The following is a 22,829-nucleotide window of genomic DNA, read 5'->3' as shown; positions in this document are numbered from 1 at the left end:
TACTTTTGAATCGCAGAACATATGCACAATGAATTTTAAAATTTAGATATGGAAATAAACATTTCTATTCTGAAAACCGGCATGTTCTTAGTTTCCATGGAATAGCAAAGCTTAACTGCAGACCTTAAATTCCACCTGCTTTAGTATTGGGTTTACAACTTCCTTCCTGACATTGCTCTTCTGCTTCTAAAAGAACGTACCCTGGAGGTTCCACACTGTTCCCATGTCCACAGTGCAGCATCTGAGCATGTTCTCGATTCCTCCTTCCCGCTCTAAATGCTACAGTCGGCATCAGCAGCAATACCACTGCCGCCACAACCAGCAGAACCGTGGCAACTGGACCAAACACTTCTTAGCCTTCTTCTTCCAACCTCTACCGTGATGATACCCTATGACCCAATAAAGCAGCCATGTGACCAGGCCCACCCATCCCTCATCTTTAATCCTTAGCACTCTCAGCTATAAAACGGCTATGCGAAGGTCCTTTTTATTTCCAAGGGATCTGCCATCCTTTCCCCTCAGCTCTTCCCAAGCGCCCACAGCAACACACAAGAAAACCAGGTTTTGTACATTCATGTATGCTTTCTATTCTTGCTTCATTTAAATTTGGTGAGAGAAAAAGATGTGGGCAGTAAAAATAAATTGCCATTAGCAAAAGCTTAGAATTAAAAACAAAATGTAAAGTTTATTTTTAAATTCAAGGGTTAGCTTCTGTTTCAGAGGAATAATTCATCAGAAACAGATGGAACCGAAAGGAACCACTATTTCCACTCTTCTTCAAATACCCGGGTTTGAACTTATTTTCCATGTGTTTCTTTCTCAGGTACTAATATGTGGTGCTAAAAAATGGAAACTGAATAAAATTTAAAATAAAATAATGAATCATGCCACCCCGTCATAAATCGCTGCTGGTATTTCAGAATGAGTCCTCCGGTGCGTGCATGCAGAAAGTCACAATCACACAGAGTAGACTCGTCCATGGCCCGCTTTGTGCCTCTCAGCATTTACCTGTGGGCATGTGTCCGTGTAGCTGCGGCTTCCCAGTTAATATTTCCAGTGACAACTAAAGTCCTTCCTAAAAATGTGCCATTAGTTATCCAACCAATCCCCTCTGTGAGACAGTTAAGTATTATTTTATATTTTGGGCATCTACTTTTTTTTTTTTTAACATTTCAAGTTATTTCTTTGGTATTAATTCCAAAACTATGAGATTAAAATTGTAAATTCCGTGATCTGTTTTGATATTTCAGCACATCAGCAGCCCTACCAAGGTCCCCTCAAACATCCCATATCCCTTCCAGCAGCCACCACTGTTCTAATGAAAGGGAGACATTTCCATTCATCTCTTCCCTCTCTAGGCTAGGCTCTTCTTCAGGAAGATTGTAGGTAACTAAACACCCTATCCTCAGTTCCCTGCTTAAACTCAGGCCTGTAGTGGGTGCCCAAGAAACATTCGCTGAAATGACTGATGCACCTTAACAATTCTCTATCAATCAGTTAGGCTCAAATAAACTCTTACAACATTCTTTTTTTAAATAAAAATAAAGAGTCCACCAAAAAAAAATCTCTGTCAAGCCCCAGAGCTATAAGTGCCTCTTTTGCTTAAGGTACAAAGATCTTTCTCTATTTTCCTTTCTTTATACCCTGGCACATTTCACAAAGCATTTAGGGCAGGAGGCCTCTCTCAAATCAATTCTGTCTTCTATTGCTTTTACTGAGGTGGATTTGCAAAGGCCAATGCTATTTTTTCCGATGTCATTTTAACTGTTCAGTTTGCAGGAATGAAGAGAAAGATCAAATAATGTCACTTTCTCAGAGAAGTCTTCCAGAGTCACCTCTCTATTATAAGCCTTTATTTATTTTCCTTTATGGCAATGACCCCACCCTGAGATTGCCCTACCCTGGATGTTCTGCGTCTTCCACCAGAACTCTCGATGGGTGGCAGGGTCTGTCCTGCCCACGTATGTAGCTCTGTCGTGTAATACTGTGACAAATGCTGTAGCTCTTCACAATTAGAAAGTTTCTTAGACGTCACCAAGTTTAGCTGCATTATTTCAAAAGTACGTAAACAGATGCACGATGCTTAACCAACAGTGACAGAATCTGGAGGGGAATTCAGAGTCGCTGACTCCCAGACCAGGGCTCCTTCCCAGTGGTAAGGAGCCCGGGGAGACAAAGCGCTTTGGGCCATACTGATAGGCCCCTCTTGTTCTGGCTGTCTTTGGCACTGTCCAAGCCCTCCCTAAGTACAACGCCATCTTTATACAGCTATTTGCCCAATAGCCTTAGTATCAATGGGGCAGCTATCATTACTGGGAGGGACACCTGGGACACATGGCCACAGCCCAGACCAAGTGCCAAGTGTCCACTCATCGTCTAGCCCACAGATGTGTCTCCTGACTTTCCCTGTAACTCAGCTCCGATCCCAGGCTCTTGTCCATTCATGTGCAGACCCACTGACCAGGGGTCTACAGTGCGCACTGTGGTTCCCATCTTGAGACTTTTCCTTAGAGGAAAGGAGATAAATAAAAACAAGGCCATACAGGAAATGATGTGATGAGCACTTCAAAAGATTCTTCAAACTTCCAGTAACGACAAAAGCAAAATGTTTCTCTTTTCTTGAGCATCCATGGGAGGCCGAAGGCCTAGAAACCCACCTCGGATGCCGCACCTGTTCACTGTTTATTTCTGAGACCCAGAGGCCACTGCGCCACTGCCAGGAAGGCAAACACTGAGGCCATCAGGGGAAACGCTCTGTCTGCACTTCCTGGAGGCGCAGAGGCACACAGGTGCCGAGAACTCTGGGCTCTCAGTGGCTCTGAGCACAGCCGGCCGCTCTGGTTCCCCTGATGACATCCCTCTATTTCCAGTTCGTGTCACCCTGGCTCCTCTGTTAAAGGAACATGGAGAATTGGGCAGGAGATGGGATGGGCTGAGACAGGACCCTCTCAGTCCCCCGGAAGTCACTACATAAGAGTCCTGATTACTGAGATGGACTAACGTGCTTGGGCCTTTACTTGAATTACGCAACCCTACAGCTGCATCTATAAAGAGAATACATCCATGTATCTGTATGTAAATACAGATATACTGTGTGTAGTTTTCTGTTTATGTTCAGGTAACTGTTAAAAGCACTTGTCTCCTTGTCAGGCTCTTCAGGAGAAATCTTACTGGCACCAGTGCCGGGGCATGTTCTGTCTCCCTTGGACAGGACCATAGCTCCTGGTGATTCTCTAGGTGCGTTGGTTACCTGACGCTCTATGTCATAAATTATGATGCGCTTTTTGGTGGAGTCCTTTCCTGTGTCTTTTGACCTTCCGTCACCCTAATTTCTTTAACACTTCCTTGGTTGAAATCTTAGCACACTGCTGGTATTTCTGAAGGCTACTTCAATTCCTCTTAAGAATGGGAAAGGCCATAACTAAGTGGGCAAGCAAACAGGCCACGGCTGTTGGAGCTCTTTACGTGGCCAGCCACTGGGAATCCAATCACCCTTCTCCTGGCAGCCTGCCCGAGCTTTAGCTGAACCCTAACACACAGTAAATCCTTTATTAAGGCAGAGTTGGTACCATTGTATGTCCAAAGAGCATATATTCCAAGAACAAGACTTCTAGGTAATTATCTTTGCTTTCGGTTATTCACCATTGAAGAGACTTTAGGGTTCTAAATGTGTGCATTACAGCACCTGTCAGAACATAACCGAAACTATTTAATTATATCCTCCTCCCCTAGACTGACTATTAGCACTAACAGGTGGGGACTACAATAGTTTTATGTCTGTATGCCTCGTACCTAGCACTGTGGCACAGGAAATAGATAACTTTTTGGATACTTGCGTGCTCACTATAATAACTACTGTATGCATGTGTGTGTTTGTAACATATAAACATGTATCTATGTATGTATGTATCTATATTGCTGTTCACGGCTCAAAGGTCTCGAGAAAACCTCACCGCACCTATGAGGTGGTGTATTATCATCTCTAGCGCAGGTTTGTCACATGCTCACATGACTCTACAGGGCACAGCCAGGCTTTGCAGACAGGTCAGCCCCAGACCTAGCTCTTTCCACACTGCTGTACTGCTTCACAGTGTGGCCTCACAGTGAGTTTCAAGACAGAATCACAACTACTGGTTGTATACACAGATGTCCCCAAACACAGAGAACTGACAAGATCTAGAGAGCTGGGTGTAGCCAAACGTATTGTTACACTTTTAAGAGAAATAGTGGGTTCTACGCTAACACTCATACATATTTTTTATCCTTACCTGAGGACATGCTTTTTGATTTTAGAGAGGAAGGAAGGGAAGGGGAGACAGAGGGAGAGAAACATCAATGTGAGAAGCATCAATCAGTTGTCTCTCGTATGGGCCTGGACCAGGGACCGAACCCACAACCTAGGCATGTGCCCTGACTGGGAATTGAACCTGCTACCCTCTGGTTTATGGGACGACGCTCCAATCAAACTGAGCTGCACCAGCCAGGGTTTATTATACTTTTTGATAACCAGTTTTGGAGCTGAAGGAGGTCAGAGGGCTGTGATCCAAGAAAGCAAGAAGAGGAATTAGGAGAATCTGGATGAATCTTAAATCTCAAAAAAGAAATGACAAGGGACAAAGTTGAGACTAAAGCAAAATTAAGAAAATGGACACACTACGAGAGCAAAGTCGGAAATAAAATCCATAGTAACTGGCAGTAGACTAGGTATGAGGTCTCAAAGATGGGGCCCCCAAGGTGTACGTTTCTTTGCTCATTTGCCTGTTTGTATAACCTGGTAGACAGTGTTGATATCACTGAAATATGGAATGCAGGGAAAGGATCATATTTAAAAGTTTGCTATGTTCGGAATGCAGCCTGAGAGGTAGCCAGTGTTAATTAAAATGGTAGATGATGCTATAAAATTTCTGAATCATCCCAGGGAACAAGTATAATAGGAGCAGAGATGTCTGGAAGGAAATACTACGGAAGAAGGCACTAAAACTCTCCAATATTTAATAGAAAATGCTGAGATGAGGGGCCAACCAAGGAAACTAAGAAAAAGTTTCTTTTCTGAGAAAGAAAAGTATCTTAAGAACAACTAAGAGATGTTGACTTTAAGGAAATTGGAGAGAGAGGGCAACCAGGGGAATCTTGCACCAGAAAGGTATCGTTAGTGATACGCAAGGTGGATGGACAACCGCTGTTTAACGCCCTCTGAGAAAACGATTCCACTAGAGGAAACACGTCTTATCAAGGGAAAAAATCCAGTTTTAATGGAAACTACATTATCAAAATTAATATCACCTAATTCCTTTTTAGTTTTCTGACTGGAATACTAGAATATTTCAAATTACATGTGTGTGGCTCACATATGTGGCTCGTGTTACAATATGTCTATTGAACAGCACTGGCTTAGAAAGCTATTGTGCTGAAATTTCAATTATAACCATATAAAGGCTCAAAAACAAAGGATTTGATGGAGAAAATTGAGTTCTTAACATCCTCAGAACTATGCAAATGTAACTCACGCTGAGAAAGAGAGCATTATTTATGTCAATTTCTCTAAAAATGAAGCATGCAAGTTTCATAAGCAATGGAAAACTATTCTCCGTCGCATCCAGGTGAGGGTTTGGTGTGGAAGAAAGAAACAACAGCTTAGTAAACTTTAGTAGAAGGAACAGGAAGGAACAAATGGGGTTGCAGTCCTTGAACTTGGATACAAATTCCACACTGTCACTCACTAGCTGTATAACCCAGAGTAAGATGTATAAATTCACTGCACCTCCACTTCCTCTGTGCAGAACAGAAATGACGTTGATGCTACACTTCTAACTCACAAAGTACTCACTTGGATCTTTATACTTCCCAGGGGGACGAATGAGGAAACTGAGACATAAAAGCTGACCACACAGCTAAGAAGTAGTGGCAGTAGGATCTGAACCCTTGTCGTCGGAACCCCTTTATCACATGAGCTGTCTGTCTCTGGTCCTCATCCCAATCAACCTTTCCCTGTCGCCAGGAGAACTGAAGGAGACAGGGAACTTAAGGCACAATCAGTGAGGACGGACACCCACATTTAGTGCTGCTGTTGTGAAGGCGCCACAGAGCACTGGGAAGATACAGGGGTTAAATCACCTTGTGTTAAGAAAGAAAGAAAGGAAAGAAAAGAAAGAAAAGAAAGAAAAGAAAGAAAAGAAAGAAAGAAAGAAAGAAAGAAAGAAAGAAAAGAAAAAGAAAAAAAGACCCTGAAAGATAAGGAGAAACCTACGATGACTTTGGAAAGTCAATGTATTTGTGGAATTCTGGATTCTGTATAAGAAGTGTTGAGTGTTTGGGGGAAATGTATTCAAAAGTTAACCTATAAAATATGAAGCCAAAAGAATTCTAGCCTTACAGATAACTAAGAGGTTTAAAATCTCTCTGTACATGTTCAACATAATGAGACTACAGTCTTCTCAGTTCTTCCCCAAACCATTTCGGATTCCCAGGCCCACCTCTGCAGACCCACCAGACACTATATTTTTTATTTAAGGTTAAGCATGAATTTCATAGAGAATGAACTATACATAAAGTAGTTTGTTTGTTTTTTTAATCTGGTTTGGTTTTGTCAGGGTTCCAGCAGGGCACAGGGAATTAGGCAGAGTCCGAGCCAGATGTAGCAGGAGGCTAGGGAATATGCCCAGCCAGGGCGCGCTGCGGTCAGCGACGGCCCCTGGGGGCTCCCCAGCGGCTGTGACTGGGTCCAGCAACGCGGACGACCTCGATCTACACATCCCCACAATGCAAGGTCACCTCACGGAATAACAGTCACAACTCGGTAACGCTCCGACCTGGCACCTCAGCACTAGACATGATTGTTTCCCACAAACTCATTTCTTGTTCAATTTGATATGAAAATTAAAGTCATAGTGGCACAGGCCCTCCCACTGCAGCGGCAGCTCGATGTTCTCCCCCAGCAAGCCCAGCTGAGCCTCGAGAGCAGGGACAGCGGTGCAGGGAAAGGTGCCCTTCCCCAAATAGCTCCCCTGTGCACCCCAGTCAGCCCCGCACGGGAAGGCCTGCTCAGTGGGCCAAGCCAGGACAACCCACGGAAGGAAACCATCTTTGGGGGGCGAGGTTGGGGGAGAAGCTAATAGAAGTTTCCCATGCAAATGTGAAAACAAGGGATACAGTACTAAAAATAGCATCAATATTTCCAACATTAAGCAGAGATAAGCAATCCTTGAAGAGTGAAGCTATTTCCATGAATTTAATCAATTCACATTCTTACCCACAAAGCTTTTCTCGCTTGGTTTTACAATTGTTAATTTAAAGGAGTCAGGAGACAGGTTGGGGAGGCTCTCTGCCGGAACTGAGAACTAAGTTCTGCGTTCCCAAGAGCCTACCATCAATTTTGCTTTTATTGTCCAAATAAAAATCCGAACCCCAGGGGAGATGTTGAGAGGAGAATAATACACGTATTCTCTGAGTCCGGCAGCGATCAGAACTTCTTTCTGGTCTGGGCTTTTTAAACGGGGCTCAGCCGTTCTTCCAGGCCCCTCCTGTGGGGAAAGCAAGTTTCCATTCTAACCCTCTTCTACGAAATAGCAAACCCAAACCCAGACGAGGGGAGCAGGCTCCCTCTTGTCCCCCAGTGAGCTGGGTAACAACAAAGGGAGGGGTAAAAGGATGGATGGAGAGGTGCACAGATGGAAAAGCTCTGAGAATATTAGAGCGGATAGAGAGATACAAAGCACAGGGGCCCGTGGCCTGCCTTTTTGCAGGAGACTTTGCCAAGCTGGTGTTTGCAACTACATTTGTTTTGAAGTCCTAGCTTCGAGTGACAAATGCAATCCTCTTAATGTCGTCGTAAAACCCAATGCAGATGATTCTCTTCTCTCTCAGAAGCCTGGGTTCTTAAAATGCATCAGAGCAGCTGCAATGTGACTTCTTCCCCCCTTTACACACGTTGTACAAGGTCCCCGTGCTGTACACGCAGAGAGCACCCGCTGACAGACAAAGACTGAGTTTATAAACCTTCTCTCAGCACCCCCTGTGAACGCGCTGTAAACCCAGAATGCAAAATGCACGTCCTGGTGTGACACTCTTGGTGACATCTCCAGTTCCTCTATGCCAGGGCTGGACAGGAACCAACATTCCAAGAAAGAATATGGATCGTGGAAACACAACTTCTTTTCTACCTAACACATCTTTTTAAATATTTAAGTCATACGTGCACATTAGAGAAAACATTAATACTCAATGTCCTCTTTACAACCTCCTAGGTAAAGAGAAAGCCAAAACCCGTTAATCTTGGATGCAAAGCTTTCTGGATCTTTCAGGTCCTAAGTTCAAACCCTTTGCAGTTGTCCTATGTGATCTTGGGGCTCCTACTTCTGGGCAAGGAGATGGTCTCTGGAAAGCTCAGTCTTGGGTGCTCTGTAAACACTTCACAGTATATATGTTCCCATCTCTTCTTCGACCAGTAGCATGTTTTATGAACCCACCCCTCGAAGCCTCTGAAATCCATCTCCCTATTCGCGGCAGTGAAGAACAGGGAATCTCTCTGTTCGGATCCTGGCTGGTCCCCTTGTTAACTGTGTAACACTAGGGAAGGTTCTTTAACTACCCTGAATCTTGGTTTGCATGTTTCGTAAATGGAGATAATTATACAGCTTCTACCTCATTGAGGTTGTAGTGGGGATGAATTGAGGTAATTTGTGGGAAGTGCTGAGCTCAGTGTGTGCACATTGTACAATAAATGCTCAGTGTACATAAGCTATTATAATGATGACACCACCCTCGTCCCTGCTTCAGCATCTCCACCCTCCCTGCTGGTTTCCCTGTTCAAAGTCTCCGCCCCTTTCTATCTGTTCTTCTCCATGCTGATCTGGAAATCATTCAATTAAGTATTGAACACATCGATCCCCTGCTCCAAGCCCTTCAAAGGCTGCCTAGGACCTAGGGAATGAAGTTCAAAGCCCTGAACCTGGCATTCAGACTAGTCCACAGAGGGTCGCGAACTTATTGTCCTGCAGGCATATTTTGTTCACTGTCACCAGTGGGCACATTCTGTTGGGGAAAACCAAACCTGTGCACACACGTACCAGTGATTCTGTCCGTATTCCTCTCTAAATGCTGAGATGGGACAGTTAGGAAGCACCCAGCCAAGTGATTTGTGGAAGCAGACCTGAGAGCCAGACCATTTGAGAGCTGGAAAGAACCCAAAAGGCCACTTTACAGATGAGGAAACTGAGGTTAATTGGTTTGCCCAAGGCCACATGGCTATTTATCAGCAATGCCAGGCTGGTCTGCCTAGAGGGAGGGAACCACCAGGCAGCCTATTTGGAAAAATGCCAGCCAAAAAGGAAAATTTGTCAGCAACTGGCCACAAACTTGCTGACAGGTGATCTTTCTCCTTGTGTGAGAAATGAGACAGAAGTTATGCTCCTCCTAAAGGACACAGGGTGTGCCTCTCTCCGGCTCACCGTGCACGGCAGGAGCGGGGCTGGCGGGGGGCAGGCAGCTGCAACGAGTCCCCAGGACCCGTCCCTCCAGCCACATTAGCCTCCTAATGAATGCTCCCAAGTGCACTGCTGAGATTTGCTGAAGTTGAAGATTCTCCGCGATGTGTGCAGCAGGCACGGTGATGAATAAAATACAAGAATCACCAATGCATTAGTTTGAAGGTGAGTGTGCCGAGCTTTCACTGATAAATTGCAATTTTTTACTCTAAGATTATAATACTAATAGTGACAGTTCATTTATTTAGTGCTTCTTAGGTTCCAAGAACAATAGAAAAAGTGAAAACGATATCATACTACAGCTGTGTCCATATATAAAGCAAAGACTGGAGAGAGGCAGTTCCAGAGCGACCTCCATCACGACGGAGGTGGACTGCAATTGTTTGCATAAATGGACCCTCATTTTCAATTTGGGCTTGGAATTTAAGTACAGTTTTGCTGATACTGTTGATGAAATATTTTATGAAACCTTTAAATATGTGGTTAAATATTTAAAACCTTTAAATATGCATGCTTTAATAAGCAGACAATGGAAAGTAGGTAACCACCAACCCAGCGGCTCAGCCTGCCTCACCCATGTTTGGGGAGTCACCCGTGGTTTTTGGTCTGGATCTGTGTCCACTGTGACCCACCAGAGAGTATCCCATAGAGATTACAACGCCCGGCTCCGAGAGGTCTGCGCCACCGGGCGATGAGTGGGTTGGGTCTGCGCAAGAGGCTCCATCAACCACAAAATCAAAGCCACTCTATGGTTCCTCTCCCTGGCCTCTGAGGCTTCTGAGTCTCGGAAGTTCTGAAACCCTGAGTTTCCCCCGAAGGCTTCACTCACTGGAAGGGCAGAGTTGATTCCTGTCAAAGGTGGTCCGTGAAGCTGTCCCGGGGCGGCATGGGACCCACTGCAGAGGCAGCGTTCACCTCCGTCCTTGCTGCCCCCACTCGCCCAGCTGCGAGCACCGCCAGCTTTCACCTGATCATCCCGTCCTTGGGCCAACACAGAGGCCACGTGGCCAGGGAATGGGAGCTGTCCCCTCCAACACTGGGATGTGACTGGGGGCCACCTGCCCATTCTTATGGAGGCCTCTCTCATCAGTGCCTGGAGAGTTCCTATGTATGCCAACTGGGCTTCTCCAAGGTGTTTGGCTGAGAATACTCCTTTCTAGTTGGTTACCCTTGGGTCAAGATCCAATTTGGACTCTTGTCCCTGAATCTGGCCTTAGCTTCTTCCCCTGGACATTTTTTGGAATTTTGCATTGGCTTCACAGTTAGTATCCCTGGGCATCTTTCCCACACACCCTGCCCTGGGCCTTCCAAGAAACCAGGTGTCCATCACACACCTAGCTGCTATGTCATCTGCCATAGCTGACAATGGAAATGCCCCCTCGTCTACTGAGCTACATACAGCACTAGGCTTTGGCCCAGGTCCTACATCTTGCCTAATTCCTGCTCAACCCCAATTGGGCTAAATGTTTCATAAAGGCTCCCCTCTGCTCTACCTCACACCCCAACATCTAACTACCTGATTATCATCATTCTATTCAGCACTTGAGAGGAACTCCAAAGGCATCTACCTACTCAGTATTACAGTGGAGGTTTCTCACGACAGTCTTGCAAGGATTTGCAGGGGACTGGAGTCTTTTGCGTTTCTTAGTTCAAAGCAACAGAAACAGACTCAGGGTAGCACAGTTCTTGCAGGAGGACTAGAGAAGCAGGAAAGCGAGACACCTGGGCAGCCAGAGCCACACACCGGACCCTGCCACACAGCCAGGTGAGTTCCACGTGGCCAGTGACTGCGTGTGTGCCCATGTACCTTAGATACTAATCCAAATTTAAGACACCCTGGAAAGGAGGCACCGTGGTGTTCCCGTGTCCAGGAGGGTCAGATAAGCAGTTGTCCAGTGCTCCATACCCCCCGAACGGAAGGCAGGCTCTCCCCTCTGTACAGAATCTTACTGTGGGTTATTCTCCAAACACAGGGAGGGGGTTCCTACGCTACGCAAACAATAAAAGCAAAATGACAAATGAGCACTACAAGTAACATGTAGAACATTGTATTCCAGGGAGTGAAATCATACAGGAAGAAGTGTCTTGTGTGGTTTAACCAGGTTCTGCCCCTGATTCTATGCAGGCATTTTTATTCTGGCTGTTGCGTTGTGTTTTGTTTTGTTTTGTTTTGACCCAGCAAGGTTGGTGACTGAGTACACCAACCCACAGCACAAGAATAGGAGTTATGACAGGTATTCTGGATAACAGACCAAAGGTTTAGATTGAAAATGTTTTGGGAGACTGGGTCAATGGACTGAACCTAGCGATGTGATATATAACAGATAATAATAACAGCCAGCCTACTCCGTGCACTCTGAAGCATTTTTATATATCAACGTCATTTAACATCAGAGTCACCCGCAAGGCAGATGCAGTGTTACAGGGAAACTGAGAAACAGGCAAGGTGGGCTGCACAGCTGGAGAGGGGCCAGCCAGGCTCTGAAGCCATTGAAGGTGACTCATCGTGTCTTATGTGCAGAGGGACAGGTGGGGAAATGTGACTTAGCAGCAGCACATAAGGAAAAACAAATAAACAAATAAACTGTGGAGCATAAGTCCTCTGGGTGATGTGGCTGGCAGTAAAAGCTAATGTAATGTAGCCTCGGGCTGCAATAAAAGAAGTGTATAGAAGGAAGTTGATGGTCTAGAGTCTAGCCGACTAGATTTCTGTCTCCAGTCCTTTTGAGGAGGGCTGGAGCAGAAAATAAATGGGGTGTTCACTCTGGAGGTGTTAAGGCCAGGAAGCTTAAACAGTGAGTAGTGGCAAGTGTGGAGGAAGAATGACCTCTATTCTGCACGACATCAGAGGCTTGTATCAAAGAATACGGCCTTTGGGGAGAAGGGGTTCGGCTCAGTGCAAGGAAGTATTTCTGATAGTTGAAGTTCCCGGTGCCGCGATGACTAGCGGTGCTCCAGCCACCCCAGCACATGGTAGCCACAGCTGGAGGACATGGGGGCATGAGGCATGGGCCTACGTGGCCTCTAGGGTCCCTACCTGCTATGCAGGGGTGCAATTCTGTTACTCCTTTCCCAAAGCATCCTCGTTCGCCGAGCTGGATGGATGAGTCCTTCCCCCGGCTCATCTGCCACACCCTCCCTTGCTGCACTTCCTGTGGGCAGCCTGGAGTCCTGGAGCCAGACCCAGCGCGTTCCGTGCTACCGATCCTGTCAGCTTTCTGAGGGGGAGCCCTGCGATCAGACCATATTGTGCGCCCCGCACAGGGCCTTTCATTAAAGTAGGTGACAAAGGGATAGGCCTGAAATTGAGTTCCACCCAAACCTGCCAGAAGGCCCTGTGGAGGCTCGGGGGTGGCCAGGTGAGTTCTCACACCATGACCAATGGAACCTTGAATGGAGATGTCAACGGGAAGTGACCGTTAAGTAGGACAGAGCTGAAGACCTGGGCTAAATGGTACATGCAGCAAAATATTACCAAATGGTATAGCTAGTAAATCAGACACGGGATGTGCTGACCCATTATTTCCCAGGAGAGATTCATGCAAAACCTCACATTTAGGTCTCACAGTGTAACGGGTCAATGACACATAGGGCATACCTGTACACACACACACACACACACACACACACACGCTCACTCACTCGAGCTAATGGCATGTTTCAGTAAAAGTCGGCCCACAGATTTATGCACTTGGGCGGGGGGGACTTTCACATGTAAATAGTGGTGGGAGACTGGGTTAACAGCCCAGACTGTCCGGTTCCTCTTCCATCGGCCTCGAAATTGCCCTGTGATTGCAGGCAAGTCATGGTTCCTGTGGGTCCCTGGAGCCTCGTCTCTACATGAAGGTTGACTGGAATAGCTGATCATTTCAGGTAACGACTTCAGATCTTTGAGTCCTAAGAGTTTTACCTGGCAAAGTAGAACGTCCAGCCCTCATTACAGAAAGTACTATGTGCAACTGCCGCGCAGTGGTTATTGTCTGCAGCAGGGAACCTGATTTAAGAAGCCACATGTTAAAGGGGACAATGACAAAATGGAATGGAAGCAGACAGGAGAGGTGAGGACAGCGAGAGGTCTGGAGGCCGTGGCTCATCAGGTGAGCGGAAGCACCGAATGCGGGGGCACCTTGCCATGGGTTCCGTTTGGTTCCAGGCGCCTGACTTGGAATCCCAGTTTTGCTGTGGAACCTGGGAATGTCAGTCTTCTCCTTCTCTTCCCTCTGTAGGAGGCCAGCAATAATCCTACCATCTCACAGGGTCCCTGTAAGTCTCACATTCCACGGAACGTTCTCAGCCTCGTGCCTGAAACTAGCTCAGTGCTCCACAAATGCTGGGTGTTAACTCTTACCTGACACCGATTTTCAAATATGTGTGCATCTGAAAAAGGAAAAAGTGATGGGGGGGGCGGGCAGTGACAAAGCGCAACTATTAGGGGAAAGCTACAAAAGCGGGGCACGCCGGCTCCTCCATGCATCACCTCTAGTGTCCTGGGTTCCCTGAGGTAGTTCACAGGCCGTGGACGTTCAAGAAGCTGTAGTTAGAATGGCAAAGAGAAAACCTGCTGAGAGGAGAGTTCGACTGGAGATCTCGGAAGCTCCTTTTATGGATGAGATCTGGGGTTTCGCAGGGGCACAAGGTGGAGCCGACTGCTCAGCTCTGCATCCACTGCTCTTCTCCAGAAGGCCAGGGAGGCACTTCGTAGAAAATGGGTGGAGTCACAGGCTTGGACACCGGGCTCTGCTTCCTCAGCCTCGGGAGTTTAGACAAGCGTGTTTCCCCATTTATAAAATGGAGATGACCGCACCTTCATCACTGGATGACTGCACAGAATAAATGAGGTGTCAGGTCCAGCACCCAACACAGAGAAGCACCTCAGAAAGTTGGCTCTCTCCCCTCCCTTTTGCGAGACAAACACAGGCAGATATTTCCTGTCATTGCAAAGTGTGCTCAGATGACACAAGACGGCTGCAGATGGGACACAGCAGGGCAACCTGGGAAGTCCAAGGGCCTTAGAAAGCCCAGCCTGACTGATATAAGGGTGGGAAAACAGCTGGAAAACCGCTGAGGGCTGCATGGGGTTGAGGGCTGCTGTTCTCTTTAACACCGCCAAGTCGCAGTGCTTTTTTGCGGGGACCTGAGGAAGACCACAGACAAGGCAAGCGCTTAATTCTTCCACTGAAGCATCTTCAGGAGTCAAAACTCATTGCTCAACCCCCTTAAAATCCCCCACTACATTTACCTGAAAAACAAACAGGAAGAGACTTGAAATGGTGATGATTTATCGAGAGACTAATTATCATTTAAGCTGGTCTGGAATAGTAATGAGTCCCTTTTCAATGACAGCAAACCTTGTGATGAATATCTCAACATCACTTGCTTAGCAAACTTTCCCAGTAAGATATTAGTTCCAGGCGACATATCACAGAAACCCATGTGTAAAACGGAACAGTGAGGAAATGCAAAGGTAGCAGCCAGGCACTTTTCAAAAGCCGTAATTATCTCTCAAATCTCAACTGCCTCTTGAATATTTTAAATGGAAGAGGGATGGATCACTTAAACTTATAATTTTTAAAAAGGCAGGCACTAATAAACAATTCACCCTAATTGGGAGAGGCCTCGATCTAAAAGCGAATGTTCAGTGCAGGATTTTGGCCTAATAATTCCAAGGAAGAACTGCTACCTGCCACTATTAGGCTGTAAAACATAATCCCAGAAGCCTGAGCGTTTATTGGGTGCTTATCATGAACCAGGCATCACATTCAATTCCCATTCTATCTTTACAACAATCCTAGGACATAGATATTATTATTAGCTCCATTTGTTCAGGTGAAGCACTGAATCTCAGTAAAGTTATATTGTCTGTTCTCGGTCATACACTACGTAGCGGGGCTGGAATTGAAGGATCAAAATGCCAGGCAGGGCTGGAACCAGGTGAGTCAGGAAAGCGCAAAATATAAGGAGACACACACACACACACACACACACACACACACACACAAAGAAAGAAAGAAAAGAAAGAAACCAATCTCAGTAATCAAGATGAGCAACATTGTAATGCCATATTTTAAAAAGCATGCTGAACAGAGAAAATGCAAAAGGGGCAAAATATCAAAATTTTAAGGACAGGATCTACCTCTGCACTTGTACATCTTGGCCTCACTCCCCTCACCCTAATCCCGGCTCTGCCACTTGGCTCTGCTGCCTCCAGGTCTGAAGAGCTGGCCCAGGCCTCGGGGGTGATGGGAAATGGCCTGAGCCGTCAGGATGCCATCATGGGAATCGCATTCCCAGGCACCCATAGCAGGGGCGGCGCACAGTAACTAGATCTGGTGTGTCTGTCTATGCTTCGTCCATGCATCAATGATAAGGGTGCTACTCTAAATTCTCACTGTTTGCTCTCACTGATGGAGCTTAATGAAGGCTGAAAAGAGATCTCCATGCGTCTTAAACTAAAATCAAGGAGGAACTTCAACGGCTGCTGCTGCTGTGTTAGGTGATCATCACATCAGGGATGAAGCTGATCCCGCAGCCATCGTCTTCAAGGAAAGTGGAGATGTAACCTTAACTTGTGACGTCATATCGGGGCAGAGAACCATGCCAGAAGAATTTTTGACAAATAAGGGAGGCAGTGGAGGAAGTGAATGAAGGCTTTTCTTCCCCTGCAACAGCCAGGAACAATGGAGAAAAAGGCAGTGCCCATTCACAATATCCTTTGAGGAGTGCCCAGTGCCAGAAGGCAAGAGAGTTAAGCCCCTGGCCACTGCTGACTGGAGGCTATGAAGCTGTTGTGCCAACTTTCTGGATTCAGTGTCTCACATGGTCTAAGCGATGAGGAGGGGGTGGAGGTTATGAGAATGAACAGGGAAAAGAGAAGAGAAGGGTGAAGGAACAAAGGAGAGAGGTGAGAGACCAGTCTTTGACCTGCCAAGGGAAACAGTATCATTAGGTCTCACTCTCTTCCCCCTCCCTTTCCTCTCTTCTCTCATACTTCACCCCACATGATGTTCCCATGTACCAGATGCTCTGCCTGAGTGGGAACCCTGACCACAGAGGCTATGAGAACAATGCTTTAGCTCAAGAAGAATTCCAAACTTTGCCGCTGTCTGCGCCCAATTAAACCATATAACAATGCAAAAATTTAAAGTTAAATGAACTGTCTGGTGGTAAGTGAGCATTGGTTTACAAAACACTCTGTCTTCCCTGCCACCGAGTTACTGAATACTCCCTCCCTTAATCCATTTGCATTGATTCCTTCTTGATCAACCGCCTGGGCATTCCAGCACACTCGGAGCTGCTGCAGAGGGCTCCTCTGCTAATTCAGAGGGGAGGCCGCTGCACTCAGTTAAAAAAAAAAGACAAATAAGGATCCACTTATGACACCACTTATTTTTAAAATAGAGCTTTCCCCTTAATTATAATATCGCATGGTTTTTTTTTCATGCTTCTTCTGAACTTTCATAATGACACTATCAAACAGTAACAAATATAAATTTGTGCAGCCTGAAATATGCAATTTAATCATAAGCAGTAATTTCCATATCACTGAGGAGGGGAAAAAAGTGAAATGATTAAACTCCAGTGCAGGGGACCAGTCTTGAATTAAATTTTATTCTCTGCTCAAGTTAGGTTTTGTACTCCAATATCAAGAATGGTTTAAAGGTAACAGGAAAATATTTACTGTTATATTAAAACTCCATGCCCCAAAGTGTTTACCAAAGATCAAACTGTTACTCTTTTTTGCAAATTAGAAATGTCTTGCAGAGGTCTTCAAAACCTCTTGAAAATATAGGCAATGATATCACAGAAATCTCACTAATATTTCTCTTCTTTATCCATTCTCTTCCCCTCGGAGTCTGAAATGATGCTTTCTATGGGGGGGGGGGGGGGGGGAAAAATACCAGCAGCCAGAAAATCCTCCCCATCACTGCCTCAGCGAGAGCTGACCTTGTTTATCATACAGCCCAGCCCCCACCCATCTTCTGCTCAATCTCAAGTTAACAAGATTTTCCAACTTTCTAGTAAACTCCAAGGTGGGAAGAAGAGGCTGAAGGTAACTGGACCCACCAGCTAGAAAGATGTTAATCCTGACAAACTGCTCGAGCAGTAGCCTGAACCACAACTAGATTGAATTCGGTCTCTCCTGAGAGGGCCCGACAAGGCTGGTGGTAACAAAGCGGCTTTTCATGGTGCCCTCAAAAGCAGATGGGCCCCAAGTAGAAGGTTGGAGAAGGGCGCCATTGCCCTCTAGTGGCCAGAAGTGCAATCTTCCGCGAAGGAGCGCATTTCCAGAGCCGCACAAGGCTCTCAATGTCAGGGTAAAATTATAGCAGAAAGATGTCTAATTATCCTCCTCGAGTGTTTTCTTTAGTCCTTCCCGCCCATTGAGGAGGCTGTGGATGGCTATCACAGTAATCCGGATGGAAAAGCTGATTCTTTCTCCAACGGGTGCACCAAACTTGTCCAACTTTCTCCAGATGGGTTTTTTTTTTTCTTTTTAACAGACCTGTTGATGTTCTTCCCCCAGTCAATTAAACCGCACATTTATAGAGACCAAAGATCTGCACATATTTCAGGGGCAATAACTTTGCATTGGAAAGGCTGACAACTCACAATGTTTGGTAAATTTAGGATGAGGCTTCTTGACAAATTAGGTAACTTTCTATGAAACAATAACCAATTTCATAAGGAGGAAAACATCCCAAACACATTTCAATCTCTCCAATCATAGGCTTGGGGCATTTCCACACTGCTCAGATTTTCTAGGGAATAAACCAAGGAATCCAGTCATTCTGCAAACTTAACAATTAAAAAAAAGGGTTTGCCACCTACTTTCAAACTCTGTGAGCCGCTGTTCTTCTATTAATATTATTAATTAAATATGCCTATGATCAAAGTAAAAAAATCGATATTGAAAATACATGAAATGATTATGCTTCTTGAACATCTGTCTATATGCCGGGGTGGGCAAAAGTAGAATTACAGTCATGAATATGCAAAACATAGCATTAATAAAGCTACTGTAATAATCACAACCTGCATGCCTTTTCCATACGAACTGTAAACCTACTTTTGCCTACCCCTGCATATGTATTGAAAGGAAGGAAGACTGAAGTCACATTTGCAGAAATGTTTAGATGGATCTGAAAATAGATTTGAATATCACAGGTCAAAGTTTAGGTAAACTGTCAACGTCGTAAGTCACTGACGGTCACAGGCAAGGTTTGGAGACATACTACGCGCGTGGGATTGGAGCGCCGGCATTGTAAATCCAGCCTTGAGGTCTCAGTCATGGCGTTCCCTATGTGAGGGTCCCCAAACCAGAGTCTTTACAAAGCAGCCATGTAATTCTATTCAAAGTGGGAGGAAAACCATGAATTATGAAGACAAGTGCATTAAAGGAGCATGAAATTGATCTGTATCCCCCGAAATCAGGGCACATCTCTCCAACCCCGTCCCTCCTCCTCACACGAATAAACAAACGTACATGTCCACAGCCACCACTGCACAGAGAAAACACGAATTCTGGGTCACAGGAAAAAAAAAAAAACAGAGCCATAACTTTTTTTTTTTTTAACACAAGATTGCATCTTAATTGAAAATAGAATTTAGGTTTCTAGTAATTTTACTGTCTGGTGTTCTGATAAGAATGTTGAGCATAAGGGAAGTTCTGAAGTGCTATCAAGATGGTCCACTGCTTCAATCTGAACTATTTTAAAAGCCTATTTTTACGAGTCAGCAGCAGGCCCAGTTTGAGTAAATCTACATGTGGGGACCTCAACAGATTATTCTATCTGTCCTTCCAATGCATCTCCTCATTTCTCTTCCCTGGTCGGTAGGGTAGAGGTGATTACCTTTTTCCAAAAATGTAATAAAATGGCCATCTTAGGCAGACTCTAAAATAACAATGTAAATAGTAATAGGAGTAATTATTATTAATACTAAAGTGTGGCTGCCAGCCATTTCTTGATGCATTACCTTGCAATGCTTCAAAAGCAAGATGTAAGATAATTCTCACTCAAGCAAAGTCCCCCTGCCTCTTAGATGCCTTTCCCCGGGATGCACTTGAGAACTCCTCGCATTCCTTTGTACGAGGCAGGATTTCAGAGGTCTGGATTCCAGGGCCCACTGGCCAACTCTAAAACTTTGAATCAGCTCGCACCATGAACAAACTTCAGTGACCAGGAGCTTTGGGGTCCCTCTCATACGGGCCACAACTCTGTCCCTTTGTTTCACAACTTTTATTCCTTTGTTCTGCTGAAGGAAGACCAGACTCCCTGCAGTGACTGGGGGAGGCCCTGACCCCTTCTGGGCTCTGGTGTCTCTGTGGTATTTGTAGGAAAAATAATTCCAGGATTAATGCAATGAAGGTCAGCCCCGTTCTCGTCTCCTTTCCTAGCACTCATCACGCAGCCTGGCCTAGGTGCTGATGCGACGCTGGTGGGTCCCCGCTCCGAGAAACAGTTCTCACCCCCATCCCCGGAAAATCTAGACACCCCGCAACACCATCGATGTCTGCTGCAAGCGTAAGTGATAAAGAAATTGATCCAGCCGCTTGCCAGATTAATTATCCTGGCTTCCCTGTGATTAAACTGAAAACTTACTCCCTGCCTCATTTGAAACCAATAGGAATGATTGGAAAAGGAAAACAAGGGAAGATTTCAGAGCCACCCGAACAACATTTCTTTAGGGAGAAACGGGAGGGCAGACTTTAGGCAGATCTATATCCTCCTGCGGCAGGGTTTCAGAACAACCCGCCACCCCCCCCCCCTTAGGGACGACCCGTCATCAAGCAGGGATGGCATTATTAAATAATTAAAAGATGCAATTTCTTAATAGCAGTGCGATGGCCCGTGAAATTCCTGCTGCATTATCAGCAAAAGCAACAGGGCTTTTTCGAAGAGCTAAAAAAACCTTTCACCCGGGAAAGGGAGGCGTGCGGCGTCCCCCGTACCCCGGCGAAAGCAGGGCCTTGGCAAGAAAGGGATAAGGAAGAGCGACCCAGGGGCCTCCCGGAGCCCACTTTCCCTGGGGACTCTTCTTTATAGCGCGAAGCAGGCTCTGCTCCAGTTCCGCCGGGTGGAGGGGTGAACGGGGTGCTCTCCTAGCCGCCCTCCCCATCCTGCCGGCTACTCCGCGCATCCCACCCTCGGGCCCCCGCTCCCCGACAAAGCCGAGGGAGGGAGGCCGTACGGGCTGGAGAGGCTCTGCGCGCTCCGGGAGGAGGCGCAGGCTTCGGGGAAGGCTTGGGTTGCAAAGTTAACGTTGACCCTGGCAGGATTCGCCAACCCCGAGCCAGAGACCGAGTCTGAGCCGCTCGCGGATCTCCCCCTGAGCTGGCCGGAGCTGATGAAGGGCCCCCGGCGCTCCCCGAGAGACTCCGGCGTGGGGGCTAGAGCGCGCGCCGCAGTCGGCAGCCGGAGCCGCAGTCAGCGGACCCAAACCCAAGCTATTAAAGTGCGGGGGAATCGCCGGCGCGAGCCGGGTTCCTTCCGTTTTCTGGGGCCTCGCCGGCAGTTTAGAATGGAGGGCTGAGCCTCCGGGAGCGTTCAGCGGGGACCCGGGAAAAGGGGTAGGAACCCTGCAGAGCACGGTCATGTCGCCGCTTTCGGAAAGAGGCGCAGGGTGAGCGGGCGGGCGGGAGGGCACTGCCCGTGGGCGACTTTCCCCAGGGACCTGACCGGGGGCAGTCGGCGGGTCCCGGACGCAGCTCTGCAGCCTCTTGCCCCAGCCGGGGGCAAACCCTCTCTCCCGAGGCCTCGGTGCAGAGTTCAGAGGAGGCCGGAGCAGGGGAGAGGTTGGAGCGCACATCTGGTGCCGGTGCCCCCTGCGCTGCCTGAGCCCACAGCTGGTTTCCTTTTCCCTTTTTTTATTTTTAAACAAATCTTCTCTTATCTCCGCCCCCCCCCTTTCCTTAGCATTAGTGAAACCCTCTCTAGTCAGACCTCATCCCCAACACATTCTCATCCAGAGCCCACCGCCCCCCCTTCGGCAAGAAGCAAGAGGAAAGCACAGGGGCGCGCCTCACCTGGGGCCCTGGAGGGTGGGCGCGAGCTCTGGCCGTCGGTCTCTAGCGCAGGGCAAGCGCAGCGGTGTCAGCCCCGGCCCCAGTCCGGGTCCCATTCACAAGTCAGCGGCGGCTGCGACCGGCCCCCGCGGCATCTGCGAGCGACTCTCCACTCGGCTGGCGGCGGCCGCGGAATGAGCCGCCGAGCGCGCTAGTGGCAGGAATGAGAAACCAGGGGGAGGTGGCGGGCGGGGTGGCGGGTTGGGGGGGGGGGGCGGAGGAGGAGGGAGGCCGCCGCTGGGAGGAAAGGAAAGGGCGGGGGGCGGAGAAGAGCCGAGGCCGTGAGACGCGGCGAGCTGGGCCTCGCGGAGGCTGCGGGGGCCCGACCCCGTCCGCGCCCCTCCCCCTAGGGGCCCCAGAGATGCCAACCCCCGGATTCGTGGCCGCCCCTCCCGCCCGGCGTCGTTGCACTCCGACTCCTTTGGGGCTCAGACAGAGTCTGGAGCGACTGAAGTTGGGCTCCAGGGACGCACAGCCAATCAGGGAGGGCCATGGAGGGAAGCTGGGGAGGGGGTGGGAGCCCCTTTTCCTCCTTTGCCCAAATCCGCTCCAGCTGGTCAGGCTGGGCTCTTGCCCGGGAGGCCTGGATGGAGGGTTGGGGGAAAGCATCGGCCAAGTCGGGGAGGCCATCGGGAATTGTGCTTCCTCACACTGCCACCCCACCTTCAGTGAACCCCTCCACGTCGGCGGCTTCTGCCCGACCTCCGTGCCCCATCCCTTGCAAATTGTGCTTGGGGCGCTGGCGGCGAAACCCGGGAAGGGAGATTTTGGATTTAGGAAGAGCCACGTCTCCGTTCTCTCTGTTCTCCTCCCCCGCTACCCCCGCCTCCAATGCCTTGCGTGCGGAGCTGGGTGCGGGGAATCGTTCGGTCAGGATCGGCCTGGGGCCCGCCACCTCTGCGCCCCAAGAGGGTGCTTTGGGCCCCCGCCAGTAGAGTCACTTGTTGCATCAGGCCCCCCCGGCCGCACACCCGCCAGGGCTGGAGAGCGAGGTTCTGCAGGAGAGCCGGCCTGAGGGCGCCGTGCCCGTATTCTCCCTCCATCCTCCTTTTTACCCCTCAAGGAGGACCCGCCAGAGGGTGGGCGCCCCGAGCCCGCTTCCTGCCCTGGCGGAGACGCCGAGAGGAGAGGCTGGCAGGGCCGGGGCTTCGGACTCCTGCCGGGGACTGGGCGGGGCGCTCGATGTTAGGGGAGCGGAGTTGGGACGGCACATGCCGCGGCCACAAAAGGGAAAACCGTGACCTGGTAGGGAACCCCAAGCTCGAACAAGTTTCTAGACTGGG

General features: G+C 48.0%; 1 protein-coding gene across 1 annotated transcript in view; it reads right to left on the bottom strand.

Annotated features, from left to right (window-relative positions):
* Positions 1–21,653, bottom strand: part of CDH11 (cadherin 11) — a 133,961-nt gene extending 112,308 nt beyond the window's left edge. The window contains exon 1 of the mRNA XM_054579359.1: positions 21,508–21,653. The gene's annotated coding sequence lies outside the window, so the exon portion shown is untranslated. The remainder of the gene's footprint in view (positions 1–21,507) is intronic.
* Positions 21,654–22,829: the final 1,176 nt, after the last annotated feature.

Source organism: Pteronotus mesoamericanus, unplaced genomic scaffold (assembly GCF_021234165.1).
Source record: "Pteronotus mesoamericanus isolate MK-2021 breed Mesoamerican mustached bat unplaced genomic scaffold, CSHL_Meso_final contig_52, whole genome shotgun sequence".
Lineage (NCBI taxonomy): Eukaryota > Metazoa > Chordata > Mammalia > Chiroptera > Mormoopidae > Pteronotus > Pteronotus mesoamericanus.
Note: the sequence above shows the minus strand (reverse complement) of the source record. Positions and strands in the feature narration are given on the sequence as shown.